Below are 9,406 nucleotides of genomic sequence, written 5' to 3' on the forward strand. Positions count from 1 at the left end.
CACAAGCTTCCTGGTTTCATTTATTTTTGTTTTTTCTTCTGCCTGTTTTGGATTCTCATCTTTTGTGATTGGGGAGAGCTTCTTAAGTGTTGGGTTTAAAAATAAAGAGTGGGTACTATCCAAGGGTTTAGAGTCTGCACTGCTAAATTGTGTCAGAGCTGGATTTGTTGGGGATCAGCAGCCTTGCCTGGAACACTGACTATCAAATAGTGTAGTCTCCTGAGATTTTTCTGGAATTGTTTTTAAGAGGTTATAAGTGTTGACATTCTTTTTGGTCCCTCACAACTAGGACCAATGCCAACCTAACTAATTTAGCAAGTAGAGATTGAAAACAATACTCAGGCTGTAGTCCCAGGTATATATCTTAGGAATTAGCCTGCATGGTGAATTTCCTGAGTATTGGATAAATCAAGTTTTGTTTTATTTTAATGTTTATTTATTTTTGAGAGAGTGCAAGGGGGGGGAGGGGCAGATAGAGGGGGACAGAGGATCCAAAATGGGCACTGTGCTAACGGCAGCGAGCCTGATGTGGGTCTTGAACTCACGAACCATGAGATCATGACCTGAGCCAAAGTTGGATGTTCAACTGACTGAGCCATCCAGGTGCCACAGATAAGTCAAGTTTTGGTGAGGAGATTTGATGGTGGTAAAAATGACTTTTTTATTGCCCTTGCACTGTCATGTTTTTTTTTTTAATTTTTTATTTTTTTAACGTTTATTTATTTTTGAGACAGAGAGGGACAGAGCATGAACAGGGGAGGGGCAGAGAGAGAGGGAGAAACAGAATCTGAAACAGGCTCCAGGCTCTGAGCAGTCAGCACAGAGCCCGATGCGGGGCTCGAACTCACGGACCATGAGATCATGACCTGAGCCGAAGTCGGACGCTTAACCGACCGAGCCACCCAGGCGCCCCTGCACTGTCATGTTTTAAAGTAGTCATGTTGGGGTGTAGGGTTTTAAAGAGAGGATTTTAGGAGAGAAGTGTATGTAGAGCTGAGTCATAGGAGAAACCAAAAAAAGAGATGAAGGAAGGGGCGTTTGGCTGGCTCAGTCAGTAGAGCATGCGACTCTTGATTTCGGGGCCTTGTGTTTGAACCCCACATTGGGTGTAGAGATTACTTAAATGAAGAAATAAATCTTTAAAAAAGAGATGAAGGATGTCAGTCTACAGGTATCAGCATCTCATGTTAAGGAAGTAGTGTCTTACCCATTACACTTTTGTTTTTTTATTAGCCCTTTGAGGGTCTGTTTATTATGTGAGTGTGTGTGTGCATGTGTTTTATTTATATATAATCATGAGGACTGAGCACTAAGAAATTGCATAATTTTTTTGTGTGTTTTATATACACTGTAGCTGTGGATTCAAACTCTCAAACTTTGCAACCAATAACATTGGAATTGAGAAGACGGAAAATATCAAAAGGAAGTGACGTCCCATTAAAACGTTCTCGGCTTGACAAAAATTCATGTGAGTCTCCAGTTTGTGTATGTGTGGCTAGAACTTGATGTTGATTGGGTTAGTTTCCCCTGTACTCCTGTTGTTTCCTATTTTCAATATATAGACTCTAATGCTGTTTTTGATCACAGGAGCTGATGTGGATGATTTGGGTTGGATCAGAAGGAGTTTTGCCTGAAGAAAAATAAATCCCAAAGCACAAACTATATTAATGTTGGGCTTAGTGGTGTCATCTTCATGCCCATAAACTACATTTCCATTGGAAATTTAATGGTTTAGGAAGGGACGGATTTCATATGCTAAGTGAAACTTTAAAAATGCTATTTATGGGGCACCTGAGTGGCTCAGTTGGTTAAACATCCGACTTCGGCTCAGGTCATGATCTCGTGATTCGTGAGTTTGAGCCCCGTATTGGACTGTCTTGTCAGCATGGAGCCCACTTCAGATCCTCTGTACCCCTCTCTCTCTGCCCCTCCCCTTTGCATGCATGCTGTCTCTTTCTCTCTCAAAAATAAACATTAAAAAATCTTATTTATTGATTAAAAAGTGCTTTGGCTCTGAAAAGGATTTGTAATGGTTCTAAGGCTTTATAAACTTTATTGACTTTGAAAATTAGTACACAAACTTTTAAGTTGGGATGCCCTAAAATAGAACTTAGTTGTCAAGATAGGTGTGACCTTGGGGCACCTGGGTGGCTTAGTTGGTTAAGCATCCGACTTCAGCTCAGGTCATGATCTCACAGCTCGTGAGTTCAAGCCCTGCATCGGACTCTGTGCTGACAGCTCAGAGCCTGGAGCCTGCTTCAGATTCTGTGTCTCCCTCTCTCTCTGCCCATCCCCAGCTTGTGCTGTATCTCTTGAAAATAAATTAACGCTAAAAAAAATTTGAAAAAAAATGGATTAAAAGATAGGGCGTGATCTCAAAAACAAATTTTCAAACCATGAACAAGGATAATTCTATTCTGGCAGAGAGACTGTGCCTTTACTTAAAACTACAAATTAAGAAAGGATATTTCCTTTTATTACTGGCCTAATATTCCAGAAGTCTCTTTAAGCCCTTGTAGGGGTAACCAGCCCAGAAATTTGGAATAGCAGAGTTGTTTCTTCTTCTTGGGTTCTTGACTATGCCTCTCTTAATGGTTTATAGCCCAGGAAAAGTCAAAAACCTACTCGGAAACCACTGACAAAGACTTATCGAGGAGACGGTCCTCCAGGCTGTCCACTAATGGGACGCATGAAATCCTAGATCCTGACTTGGTTGTATCAGATTTGGTTGATACGGTTAACACTGATCCTTTGCAAAACACATCATCCATTAACAAGGAATCTGAAGAAGGTGAGTCAGAATCTGTTCTGGAATTGTCTTACCAGCTTGCCTGTCTAGGAAGAACCCATCTAAATCATTGTATACTACCTTCCACAAGTTTTAGATGGTGTTGAAATCAAATTTTTGAATGAGTTGCAGTGTTTATTATACTATTCTTCACTGATGATTCAGTAGACAAACTTTCTGTACACGTTTGTGATTGGTTTTACTTGTATGTGTCTGAATGTTTCGTTGGAGGTACAGTGCTTGAAGAGTCCTGTCCCTCTGTCTGTCTTTCTGGTGCTATCTCTCTTCAGTGCTTCTGCCTTTTTGTTAACACTTCAAGAAAAATATATTCACTTTGGTCTCTTATTAGCCTTTTTCTTTGAGATGCTCACAACTCTGGCTCTATGTGCTGGAACCTGTGAATGAATTCTTGTATGCTGCGATGTGAATGGCTTCTTATCAAAAGTCCCTGGATTTCTTAGTCTGCTGTGGGACTTTTGGTTGATTATATAAATGTGTATGTTCCCTAGGCTTTCTTTTTTTTCTTCTAGGTCAGTTGAAATCTCCTTTGGAAGCTGACCAGGTCTCATCTGCATTGACTTGCCACTCCTTTGGTGATGGATTGGGGGCTGCAGGCTTGGAGTTGAACTGCAAGTCAATGGGAGAAAACAGCATGAAGACAGAATCGGCTTCTCCTCTTGCTGAGTTACAAGAGATTTCTACTGTGGCAGGTTCCTATTTAGTGTTAAGATAATTCTCTTCTCTATATGCTTTTGCTTCTGCTTTGTGAACTAAAAAAAAAGACAAGACGTTTCTAATGATGTTTTTTCACCTTTTATTAATAACTTTTCCTTATTTTAATGCTATATCCTTTTCATTTCTGATATTGCTAATTTGTGTTCCATCTCTTTTGATTAGTATACTTAGGGATTTATCAATTTTGTTGATAGTTTCAAAGAACCAACCTTTTATCTTAATTTTCTCTATTTGTCTTTTTAAATGGTCATTGATTTCTATTGCGATCTTATTTTCTTCCCTTACATTTTTCTAGAAACTTAGGTCATTGATTTTAGATTTTCTTTTCCAGTATTAACATTTAAAATTACAAACAAAATAAAATTACAAATTTCCCATTAAGCACTACTTTAGCTACATCCTACAGATTTTGATACGTTGTTGTATTTTCAGTTTCTTTCAATTTAAGATATCTTGTGATTTATTTGCTGATAATGGCTTACTTTGAAGCATGTTGTTTCATTTCCTAATATTGGACTTTTTAGAGATACCTTATTGGTACTGATTTCTAATGTAATTCCATTGTAGTCAGAGAACATACTTTGTAGGATTTCAGTCTTCTAATATTTGTTGGGATTTATTTTATGGCCAAGCATATGATCTGTCTTGGTGAATGTTCCATATATATTTGAAAAAAACAATGTGTGTGCTGCCATTTTATATCTGTTCTATCAGTTACCAAGAGAGGGGTGTTAAAAATCTCTAACCGTGATTGTGGATTTGTCTATTTCTCCAAAGAATTCTGTCAGTTTTGCTTCATGTATTTTGAAGTTTTGTTATTAGGTGCATATGTATTTATAATTGTTATGTCCTCATGATGAATTGTCCTCTTTGTAATGTGAAATATCATGCTATTTTTGGTAATGATCTTTGACTTAAAGTCTACTTTACCTGCTATTAGTACAGGTACTTTTGCTTTCTGTATGCACGGTGTATCTATTTCTATCACTTTTCTTTCAACATAACAGTGTCTTTAAATTCAAATTGTGTCTTTTATAGGTGGCATATACCTATTTTGATTTTAAACTGCAGTGTGTAGTCTGTTTACATTAAATATGAGTATTGATATTATTCCTTTTAGGTTTACTACCATTTTGCTTTTTGTTTCCTGTTTATCCTGTGTTTTGTTCTTTTCCTCCCTTCCTGTTTTTTTAGGTTAATTGAGTTTTTTTTAAATTTCATTTTAATTTTTTCTATTAGCTTCTAGGTATACTTCTTAGAATTTGTTTTAGAGGTTAGTGTAGGAATTATGATATATATCCTAAGCTTTTTGCAGTTTACTTTTAATATTGAACCACTTTATCTAAAACGTGTAGTCATTGAATCCTTCCCTCTTTTGTGCTCTAGTTGCCTCTTGGAAGCTGTAAAATCCACAGAACAGTATTATAATTTTTGCTCTTAATAATTCTGTATTACAAAGGTGATGAAGACACAAGAGTCTTATTTATGCACATATTTACCATTCCCACTTCTTCATATCTTCCTGAAGATTACATTTCAGCCTGAAAACTTTCCTGTACTTCTTTCTTGTAGCGTAGGTTTCCTGGTGACAAATTCTTTTGGTTTTTGTTTATCTGGACATGACTTTATTTAACTTTCAATCTTGAAGGATATTTTCTTCACTGCGTATAGAATTTGGGGTTTACAATTTTGTTTTGTTTTTCTTTTTAAGTACTGTAAAGGTGTTGTTCATGGTCCTCTGGCCTCTGTTGTTTGTTTGTTTGTTTCTTTTTTTTTTTTTTTGAGACAGAGAGAGACAGAGTATGAGCAGGGGAGGGGCAGAGAGAGAGGGAGACACAGAATCTGAAGCAGGCTCCAGTCTCTGAGCTGTCAGCACAGAGCTCAACGCGGGGCTCAAATTCACAGACTGTGAGATCATGACCTGAGCTGAAGACAGACGCTTAGCCGACTGAGCCACCCAGGCGCCCCTGGCCTCTGTTGTTTCTGAAGAGAAGTTAGTAATCATTCATATCATTGTTTCTGTTTGTAATGTGTTATTTTCTTTTTGGTTTCTTTTAAGATTTCTCTCTCTGCTTTTTAGCAGTTTGACTATAATGTATTTAGCTTTTGTGTTTTTTTTTTAAACCTACTTGAGAGTGAGTTTGAATTTGAAAATTAGTGGTTTTTGTCAAGTTTCAACCATTATTTCTGTGAATATTGTGTCCCATTCTCTCTGTCTTCTTTGGTGATTCACATTATGCTTATGTTAGACCTTTTGATATTGTGCCACAGGTCCTTGGGATTTGTTGATTTTTTCTTTTCTTTTTCACTCTTTTCCTCCTCTTTTTCCCCTCTTTTTCAGATTGAATAATTTCTGTTTTCAAATTCTTTCTTCTCTTGATTCCAATCTGCTCTTAACCCCATCCTGTGAACTTTTTTATTTTTGATGCTTTTTTAGTTCTAGAATTCCCTTTTTTCTCACTAGACTCTCTGCTGAGATCTTGGGAGTCTGTATGTTCATTATGAGCATAGTTTTTATAGTTGCATTAAAGTCCCTGATAATCTGCCACCTAGATTATCTTGAAGCTAATCTCCATTGATCTTTCTCTTGACTGTAGGTCACATTTTCCCTTTTCTTCATGTGTCTAATGTTTTGGATTGCATCCTGCACATGGTGTCTGATATGTTGTAGAGCCTGGCTTATGTTTATTTCCTCTGAAGAATGCTGATCTCTTTGTTTGAAAGGGCAATTAATTTGGCTGAACTCACGTTCCAAATTCTTTTTCTCTGCAGGGGACAGTAGCCAAAACTTTTGCTCAGTTCTTTTAGCTTTAATTGGGCTGCTTGAAACTGTTCATTCAAAGATCAGCCAGAGATTTAGGCAGAGTTTATGTGTAGAAATTGAAGCCACCCTTTTGTGACTCTCTTCTTTTTTAGGACTTTCTCCCTCATTTGCCAGCTGTTGTAGTTGCACTGAAGTTTGCCTTTTGTTTCTTGAACCAGTAAGTCTAAAGATGTCTTACTTGAGTTTTAGCTGCCCAGTGTTACTGACTGGAGCCTGCCTTTAGGTGAAAAGACTTAAGAGATGGGAAAGTTACCTAGTGCCCTTCTCTTATTCCAAATATACAACTCCTGTTTCTGCCTGCTTTTTGTTGCTCTTTATTGCCTTTTCATATTTGTTTTTAAATATTTTTTCCAGTTTAAAATGGTTGCATGCAAAAGGGATGTTCTAGTATGAGCTATTCTATCATTACTGAAAGAGAAAACTTTACGTTATGGTAATAGACAGCTTAGGAAGTTGTACACGTTTATGTCTACACAGAGATTTTTTTTTTTTTAAAGTAGTGATTGCTTGTTGCATTAATAGCTACTTGGATGTTACATTTCTATAATGTTATGTTTGTGGTAAATGTTCAGAGTCCGGGATGGTGCTGACCATGAATAAATCTTGATCTTTGCCTTTTAAAGTGAAGAACATCTAAACCACTTTTTTGTGTGTATGTGTATTTATTTTTTATTTTCCTTTTAAAAAAGCAGTAAAAAAATAATATATACTGTTTATAAAAATGTCAATATAGAGATATTAGGAGTTAAAGTGAGAAGTGTCTTCTATCTTGCTCCTTTTCTCCTTGGATAACCCTCTTGTTATTAGTTTGTTATTTTTCTAGATCCTTTTCTATATGTTTATAGGTAGGGAGGCAATTCAGATTTTATTATTTAATTTAAATTAAATTAACTTTAATTTAAATGTAATTGGGTTAATTCTAGGCTTATTGTTTTCTGACTTATTTTCAGTTTTCTTGAGATGTATCTTTGTAAGTACACTTGTTTCATTCTTTTTAATGATAGAGTAATGGTGTCTTGTAAGAATGTTCCATCATATATTTAGCCATTTCCCTTTTGACAGACATTTAGAGTGTTTCTGAGCAGTTGATATTTCAAACAATGATGGCAATGGTATTCCTTGAACATACATAAATATATATCTGCACTGTATATACACATATATTTTAAATTTATTTTGAGAGAGAGAGAGTGCACAAGTAGGAGAGGGGCAGAGGGAGAAGGAGAGAGAGAATACCATACAGGTTCTGCGTTGCCAGCACAGAGCCCCATCTGAGGCTCGAACTCAGGAATCATGAGAACGACCTGAGCCGAAATCAAGAGTTGGATGCCTAACCGACTGAGCCACTGAGGTGCCCCACCTTGAACATGTATTTTTGACCACTTGGTGAATAGCCCTTAAGGATAACTTGCTGTGAGTGTAATTGCTGGGTTTGAGAGAATGTACATTTTCAATTGCATTAACAAATTACCCTCCAAAGACCATTCTACTTAATATTTTGACCAAGAGTATGATAGAGTACATTTTCCCTTACATCTTTGCTTTCTATGGATATTATACATCTTTTAAATTTTCTTTATGTTAATATTGGAAATAAGACTTTGTCTTTTAAGCTCTGTGTTTTTTTTAAATGGGAGTAAACAGTTTTTCATGGGTTTATTGAATATTTTAATCTTTTTCTGCAAATTGTCTTTATTGCATTTTATTTGCCCATTTCCTGTTGGGTTGTTTGTTTTTATTATGGATTTGCCAGGTTTCCTTTGTATAGTTTTGATGTTGATATTTTGTCTTTTCTATACATTATACTTTAATTTCTCTTGGTCATTTGTCTTTTATATATTGTAACTTACAACACTGAAATTAAAAAAAAATTAAATGTTTATTTATTTTGAAAGAGAGAGAGAACGTGTGTGTGAGCAGGGGAAGGGCAGAGAGACAGGGGGAGAGAGAATCGCAACCAGGCTCTGTGCTGTCAGCGCAGAGCTGGATGTGGGGCTCAGTTTCCTGAACCATGAGATCATGACCTGAGCCAAAATCAAGAGTCAAATGCTTAACCTACTAAGCGACCCAGGTGCCCCTAAAATTAAAATTTTAAATGTACTGTATTTTCCTTCAGTATTTAGAAAAAATAGTTATGATCATAATATGTGTATAATATTATTACATATGTATTTTATCATATTAAAAAAAAATCACTGGAGCACCTGGGTGGTTCAGTCGGTTAAGCGTCCTACTCTTTTTTTTTTTTTTTTTTTTTAATGTTTATTTATTTTTTGAAGGAGATAGGAGGGGCAGTGAGAGAGGGAGACAGAATCCGAAGCAGGCTCCAGGCTCTGAGCTGTCAGCACAGAGCCCGATGCGGGGCTCGAACCCATAGACTGTGAGATCATGACCTGAGCTGAAGGAGGATGCTCAACCTACTGAGCCACCCGGGCGCCCCTTATTTATTTATTTTTGAGAGAGAGAGAGAAAGCACAAGCTGAGGTGGGGCAGAGAGAGAGGGAGACGCAGAATCCGAAGCAGGCTCCAGGCTCTGACCTGTCAGCACAGAGCCGGACACGGGGCTTGAACTCATAAACTGTGAGATCATGATCTGAGCTGAAGTCGGATGTTTAACCATCTGAGCCACCAGGTGCCCCAAATACCCTACTCTTTTTTTTTTTTTTTTAATTTTTTTAATGTTTATTTATTTTTGAGAGAGACCTGAGCCACCAGGTGCCCCAAATACCCTACTCTTTTTTTTAAATTTTTTTAATGTTTGTTTATTTTTGAGAGACAGTGAGAGAGAGTGTGAGTGGAGGAAGGGCAGAGAGAGAGGGAGATACAGAATCTGAAGCAGGCTCCAGGGTCTGAACTGTCAGCACAGAGCCCGACACGGGGTTCGAACTCAACAAACCGCAAGATCATGACCTGAGCTGGAGTTGGAAGCTTAACTGACTGAGCCACCCAGGTGCCCCCCAAGCATCTTACTCTTGATCTTGGCTTAGGATCAAACCCTGTGTTAAGCTCTCTGCTGACAGGACGAAGCTTGCTTGTGATTCTCTTTTCCCCTCTCTCTC

The 9,406-nt window shown here is 37.3% G+C and overlaps 1 long non-coding RNA gene across 1 annotated transcript; it reads left to right on the forward strand.

The window, feature by feature from the left end:
- Positions 1-1,074: 1,074 nt before the first annotated feature.
- On the forward strand, positions 1,075-8,999 carry LOC125918523 (uncharacterized). Its single transcript, XR_007456465.1, has 3 exons — positions 1,075-1,468; positions 2,603-2,791; positions 3,319-8,999. It is a non-coding gene; the product is annotated as an uncharacterized LOC125918523 (long non-coding RNA).
- Positions 9,000-9,406: the final 407 nt, after the last annotated feature.

The sequence above is a fragment of the Panthera uncia genome, unplaced genomic scaffold, assembly GCF_023721935.1.
Source record: "Panthera uncia isolate 11264 unplaced genomic scaffold, Puncia_PCG_1.0 HiC_scaffold_944, whole genome shotgun sequence".
Taxonomy (NCBI): Eukaryota; Metazoa; Chordata; class Mammalia; order Carnivora; family Felidae; genus Panthera; species Panthera uncia.